Source organism: Lactuca virosa, chromosome 2 (genome assembly GCF_052849685.1).
Source record: "Lactuca virosa cultivar CGN04683 chromosome 2, Lactuca_virosa_CGN04683_v6, whole genome shotgun sequence".
NCBI lineage: Eukaryota > Viridiplantae > Streptophyta > Magnoliopsida > Asterales > Asteraceae > Lactuca > Lactuca virosa.
This window is the reverse complement of record NC_136427.1, coordinates 181892068-181900131: the sequence shown is the minus strand read 5'-3', so window position 1 is coordinate 181900131 and position 8064 is coordinate 181892068.

The following is an 8064-nucleotide window of genomic DNA, read 5'->3' as shown; positions in this document are numbered from 1 at the left end:
ATTACTTAATAAAACCATAAGGGTGTAATTTGAACTTTTTCAAAACTAGGGTTTTAGAATTTAAAGTTTCAAAAATTAAACTTTTAATCAAAAATTTAAATTCCAAAACTTGAGGGCTAGTTTTGAAATATTTCAAAATATTAGGGTTTAACTATTTAAATTTCAAAATTAAAACTTTTAAGGTTCAAATTTAAACTATAAAACCTAATGGTTGAAAAATTGAAACTTTTCCAAACTTTATCAAGAACATTCTAGATCAACAATTCAAATAAGGCAATTAACAATTAATTTGGTTATCTAATTTTGACCTAGTCCAATTACTTGCAAGATAATTCACCAAATAACTAAAATAATTAAACATTATCTTATAAAGCAACAAATATTTGATTAATTGGAAATTATCTACTATTTCGGCAAGGATCTTCACTCAAAATCAATAAAAATCGGATTTTACTAATTAAAAACGTTTATGGTAAGTATCCCAAGCCAAAACAGCAAGAAAATCGCAAAAAACGCTGCCAGACCCTTTGACTCGTCGAGTCTAGGCCTGGACTCGTCGAGTACAGTCGACTTGGCGAGTCAAGCAGTCAGAACCTCAAAAATTCGATTTTTAAGCAATTTTCGATCAATTAAGCATCAAATTCATTAACAAACAACCCTAGGCTCTTATACCACTGATGGGTTATGAGCACTACAACATTCTTATGGTGTACATGCAAACCCTAAAGCTTTGGATCTAGTTTGTCTAATGAACATGCAATAATCATCCAAAGCCATAAACCCTAGATCTAGCATGTGATAATCAATATAAACATAAGAATAGGGTTTAGATCTTACCTTTGATTGTTATGTAGCAATAACAATCTATTCCTTCTAGTAATAGGCTTCTAAAAGCTTAGAGTCACAAATGTCACTCCAATAATGGCTCACAAACACCAAGAGCAAGAGGATGAAGAAGGAGAAGAGGAGAGGCACTCAAAAACGTCTAGAAAGCCTAAGGAATCAGTAAGCCCCGTTTTTGGTGCCATAGGGGTGCTTAAATAGTGAGGCTATTAGGGTTATCTAACAAGGAAACCCTAATTTGACTGCTTAGGCCCTAAGCAACCCATGGACTCCTCCTTTAGAGGCCTTGGACGATTTCTAATGGGTTTCCCCATAGAATTCGTCCACTCCTCTAATAAGGAGTCCAATAGCCCAATATTCAACTATCACACAATTGACAGTTCTAGTCCCTTAAGTTTAATTAATCTCTTTTAACCACAAAATTAATTCTTAATTAATTATTGACTAATATTAATTAAACAACATGATTTATCCTTTAATATATTATTAATATAATATATTAATAAATCATAATTAATCCTCTCTCTCCATAATTCATCCTATCAAGTTGCTTTGGTGAAGGCAACCCAAAAGGACCATGCACCATCGGGTCAAGTACATACCAAAATAGTTATGGACTTAGACATTAATCCAACAAATTTAACTTTGCTACCTTCAGGGCATGAGCAGATGTCGAAAACTGATTCTGTTTTCTCAATCCATTGGCTTAAAGCCATGACTCCCCCAGTCCCATTAAAGGTCCTAGGTTTGCCGTTTGTAAAGTCCTTGTAAGAACACTCTCGTGGGTGTCCTTGGCTTTCACCCTGATTGGAGGGATGCACACCACTCCCTAACCCACTAGCACCAGTGGTATTTATTTGCGATATGGCAGCTGCCACAACTGCAGTGACCGCTACCTGAAACATAGCAGCATCAAATTGGGGAGGTGGTGTTGGCGCAGCATTAACATTATTACGCCTTGGGTTTCTCTGTGGAGACATCTTTTACTAAAACAATTAAAAGATGAAAAGATAGTAAGATATGAAGAGTAAATATGAATTTGATATCTCTGAACTAAAACACTTAGCTCAACATGTATGTTGTAAGGAATTGATAATAGAAGTCTACTACAAGCATCAACTTGTAAAAAGGATGATATGAAGTTGAGTGGTTATTTTTCAAAAGAGATGAAAATGCATGTCGATTTTATTGGTATATTAAATACTTAGAGTTCTAAAAACATGACCCAGAAGCAGGTCTACAATATACCAAGGTACTGAGAAAACATCGACATCATACCGACCTACCGAAAAATTAAATTTTCGCGGTCAAACTATAAAACATGAAATATTTTTAACGCTAAGACATATCCGTAGACTTAAACTATATTCAAAAAAGTGAGTAGATCATAATCTACTCGCGAGGAGTGTTGTTCTACTTCCTACTATATTCGACCCTAAATTTGGCCAACTGGCGTTCTATTTCAAACATACACCTTTCTTGTGTCGCTTATCGTTCTCGCAGTTCTCTAACTTCGACTTGGGATGCCGCCAGTTCCATCTACAAGAAATTTGTAAGATTACTTGTTGCTTCAAGGTTGTCTTCTAGGTTGCGAAGGCGAACTGTGTTAACTCTAGTAGCAGCATCAACCTGCATGACTAGGTTGATGGCAGCTCTTCCCTATTCATCGTTACGCGCAACACGACGAACTAACACTGGGAGGGCTCTATCTACTGAGCCTCCTGCCTCAAGATTATAGATGCTTCGGTCTCCCTGGTAAGGATGGTTCCGACCCTGCTCATCACTCCACCTATCTAAGTTCACTGCCCACAGAGGCGTCGGGCCTTGGAAATTCTGACGAGGATTGGGATTCTGGGCAACTTGAGGTGGGTTATAGGCTTCTGATTCTGAATCAGCATCTTTTGGGAAATCTTATTCAAGTCCTCTTTTATGGGAACTACAAGATCATCTTCGGGCTCTGCATCGATCCATCCTCCTTTCCCTTGATTGGGAAAGTACGGGTCTCCGGGTAGATGGAATCCAGCCATTGATATCTATGCGAGAATTGGGATATAAGAAATATCTAATAAATTTAATAAAAGCAAGTAAACATATTCAAGTTTCCATATAAGAAACTTAAGTTAATAGTTAATGTATTATGTATGGTATGACTCCTAATGGATCCTTCTATAAGCACATAGTGTATACTAGTTATATATAACTTGGGTCAAATAGACCTTCGAAGAAATAATCCTACTCTATATCCACATCTAAACAAGGAAAAGGAAGTATAGCTAGACCACCCGTTCTAAGTCTATAAAACCTTAATCATATATAAATGTTATGTATGCACTTAGTACTTATAGACCTACCAGCAAAAGTCCTTTGTTTTCACATAGTTTGTTCTTAGTATATAGTGCCTAAAATACTCCTATACTATTTTAACTTTATGTTATGTTCTAGAATTTCTTCTGTATATGTTGTTGGTAAGTTTCAAACTTGCAGCAACACTACCATCACTACCAAGCACATGTTAGTCGTATCTCAAAGAAATATAGTTGATCAGGCTATATTGATCCCAGGTATGATTACATAACTATCCAGGTTTGACTGTAGTGTCCAACATCCAAATACTTGTGTATTGTTATGACTGTGATACTGTTCTTGTATGTATAAGTGTTAGTATACTTCTTGTAAAAATACTTAAATTTTAAAAGTATACTTGTAGTCAGAGCTCTTTATCCCCAATGTATTTATAGTTTGTATATCTTTTATGAATTGATATACTTAGTTCACTATAAACAATACTCTGATACGAATTTGTCACCCCCCCCCCAAACCTGACGATGGAAACGTCCGGGGGTGGATGAATTGATGTTAAGTATCACAACACATGCATCATAGTAATCAAAGTACAATAACCATTGCATTAATTAGTATAAGTTTTTACATATGTGTTCAACCAATGTATATTGACACCAAAAATATAGTAAAATCTGCTAGATGCAACTCAAAACTGCTCCGTCTTCTCAAAAGCTCGGGGATGTACTTGTCTACTGGTTCCCTAAGATACAAGTATTTTGAAAAAGAGAGTATCAACATAAAAGTTGAGTGAGTGCATAAGTATTTATGTTTGAAAGCTTGTTTTCTGTTCCTTGAGTATGTTTACTGTTCCAGAAAATCCTATATTTTCTGATGTAACTGAAAAGTAGTTTTAATCCCATAAAACCGTTATGTGTAAGTATTGTTGTACTTATAAAGTAGTGTAACATAGTTTTAGTTCACAATAAGACTATAAAAAGCATGTTTTATGTATTGTATGTTTCTCTGTTTTGTAAACTAGTGTTATGTATTTGTATTCCTTTGTAATACTTGTAAATGTGAGTGTGCCTGGCTCCACCAGCTGTTATTGTAAACTGTATTCTTGTAAAACCAGTACTTTGCAATTGTACTAATATTTAAGTAATTATATACTAATCGTATTGTTTAATATCTTTTTGTGAGTTATTAGAACCATACTAATGATTGGATGGCCTGATACGACGCTTTGTAGGCGTCAGAACTGTTGATAACAATTGTCACTCATAGGCGTGCCTGCCTGACTGTAGCTAACATTCTGAGTGCGCGATTGTCAATCCCATATAGATCTATACACATTTGTCTCGTTCCCGTTCATGGATTCTGGTTATAATCATCAGGACTTTAATAGTGTTGCTTACTCAAATTAATAAATAAGCCAATTAACAAATGTCTCTCAAAAACCATATTGACGATTACTTGTATAATAATGAAAAACACAGTCATTCTAAAATAAACGACTGAAAGTATGTTCCTTGATTTGTACCCTTGAAATGTAATGTAAGTTATACACACGTGTTTAGTTTTCAATCAAATCTTGTCTTAGCAAAATAGTGTAACCTTGAATACTTGACTTAGTAAAATAGTGTTCTTGAATCATAAATTATACCTATTATAATTTATATGCACGTTCTGTATTAGTATAAACTGTTCATTATACCTATTATAATTTATATGCTCGACATGTTACAAAGGGTGTTGAAACTGAATGAAACAACTTTTATATTTATATACATATATAATATATATATATATATATATATATATATATATATATATATATATATATATATATATATAACTAAAATTTAATTGACATTCAGACAAATAACTATACCCTAAGCCCACATCCAAACAAGGAAAAGGAAATAAGGCGAGTTATTAGTCCTAAGCCCTTGAAATCTTATTTATATATATATATATATATATATATATATATATATATATATATATATATATATATATATATATATATATATATATATATATATATATATATATATAGATAAATATGATTTTTGGCAATATAAGTTTGAAAAGAGGATTTAATGTATTTAAAAGAGTTAATAACATTTGAAAGGGTTTTGGTGACTTGATGTCATTATTGAAATATTTAGGAATCCTTTGTTTGTAACACAATTTCCTTGTGTTAGACTTGTATTCCCTCCCTTAAAACTGTAAAAATAGTGAAAATGCAAGGGTATGAACTCACCTTTTGTGAGTGATTCGTTTGAAGGTTCGATATAGGATGTTATTTCCACGAGTGAAATCCCGTAGCAAAACCGAGTCCTAATTAGCATTTTATGTAATATACATGTATACAATTAGTGAACATATTTGGCAAATATGTTAAGGAAACAACCTAATATGTAAGACTCACTTACAAATAGGGGTGTTAGAAGCAAATTGTGAGGCTGTTTAGAGTTAACGGCCAAAAGAGAGAGTTTGCAGCCACCTTTAAGTGTGTGTTCTTGTTGTTCTTGGTGAAACCAAGAAGATTCAAGGGTTTATGGCCCAAAGATATGAAGATTGGAAGATTCTTTCTTGTAGAAACGAAGAACACTCGGTGTTCTTGGCAAGATCCAAAGGAGATTCGAAGGAATTTGGATGATAGTTGAGAGATAATGAGAGTTTTCGGTTGATGTTTTTGAGAGAGAAGTGTGAGTTTTTGGCTAGAAGTGTAAGAATGAGAGAAAAATCCGGACTTCTCGTATATATACATGCGAGTTTGCGGCCGAAAACACTTCCTGAGGAGATAAGATCCGAGGGTTTGCGGTTCGAGGAGTGGTTCTCGGTTGTGAACCGTTTGCGGCTGCAAACAGTTTGCGGCCCTCTTCGGTTTGCGGTCCAAAGAAAAGAAAGAAGAAGAAGAAGCGAGGGTTTGCGGTTGCGAAGATCCTCGGAATTTTGATGTTCCTACTTCTTAAATTCTACAACACTTTTACCAAGTGTTTAAGTGTATCAAATATATAAATTTAACTTTATTAAATTAAATAATTCATAAAGTTTGACGAGAGTTGACTTTTGTTGACTTTTACAAAGAAGAAAAAATAACGGGTTGTCACAATGTATTTGTAAAATCATTAATAAAGATTGAAAATGTCATCATTTGTAAATAACTTGCGACTTACTTTGGTAGTAGAATAATTAATGAAAGTCATAATGAATATAACATTCTTTTTACTTTTTGTACATGACCATCGAATTCATGTAATTTGATTTTTTAATGTCTAAGACCAGCAAAAAGGAAAAGTGAATGTCTACGGAATACATATTCACACTGTTTAACCTAAGTTCAAAAAATATTCTTCAAAATCGATATTGATAAATATAGCTGAAGATGAATCATAATTTTAATTCACCTATATAGATGTTTATTGGTTTATGATTACAAATGTATTTTTTTTTTATTTTTTTATTTTTTTTTGTATTTTTATCATGTTATTATTATCTTTTTTTTTATTACATTGTTTTTTATTGTGTTATATTCTTGTAGGATTCCAAATGTATTCAATGTGTAATCTATATATTGGGTTTTATTCATTTATAATTATAAGTGTATTGGTCTATACATTGTGTTTTAACATTTCTAACATTTATTGTTACTTATAATCATTCATGATAAACATAATATGATTAAATAAAATATTTAAAAATTATTTACACATATGTTTTAATTTATTAATGGATATACCAGAACATGATTTTTCAATGAGTAAAATATCAAAACTACTAAATAATATACTTAAATATGTTTTTAATCATTCTGAGAGAAATCGTATGAATCAATATTAAAGGATTAGTTAGAAAAAAAAATGGAATATCTCCTGTTATAATAAAAAAATCATTAAATTTGTTTTTAGGTAACAATCAAACATAATGCCTAAATTTTATATGTTGATTGGTCAAGAATTATTCTCGTGTTTTCAATCCTTTTAGGGTTTTCAATTGATTCTCTCTCTGTGTGTGTCTATATATATATATATATAGAGAGAGAGATAGGTTTTTTTAAGAACACTATATATAATGGGCGATGATTTTTCCACAGTAATTTTTACTATTTCCACTGAAATATTAATATAATGACCAATATACCCTTCATTTAATGAGTGTCAAAAAAGATTGGGATTCTCTCTCAAGTAAATAAGGGTATAACTGTTTTGGTCATGTTGATTCAAACGGAGGTGAATGTAAGAAAAAACACATGATCACCCGACTGTCTTTTGTTATTGTCATTTTGGAGTTGCTCAACCATTTAGTCTCCAAGCATTTGTTCTTCGTGATTTTCTGCTGGTTTGGTATTGTCTTGTCTTCGCTAATACGAAAGGACAATGCTCATGAAATAGATAAACTATAATGTTATTTTGTGATGTTGTCTTAACATTGATATCTGTTTCCCTGGCCATAAATCTATACAACTTCTTTTCAGCCAAATGAGTTGTTTTAAATGAGTTCGTTGCATCCCAACACAAAGTTATAAGTCTCTAATTTCGAAGTGGTTTCATTGGTGAATTCTTCACACAAGGATTTTGTCAAAGTTCATCGTTGTGCCTACTAGCTTTTTTTTTTTTGAACTGGCAAGAATTTTATAAGCCATTAGGAAGGCAAAATAAACATCAAGTCTTTACATCAATGGAAAAGAGAGATACACAACTATGCATCTAATTTCTCCATTTTCCCCTTATGTTTAAGCCATAAAAAGACCAAAGATACAACATTATCAAATTTGAATGCAGGGGAAGATCTTTTCCAGTTGAGAATCAAGTTGTTTCTGGTCTTCCATATGCTCCAAATTGCACTGTATCCAATGACTAAGAGTAATCAACGGAAACAATTTCACCTTGACCTCTGATGCATGTGAGCACGTAATCAACAAGTGTCAAC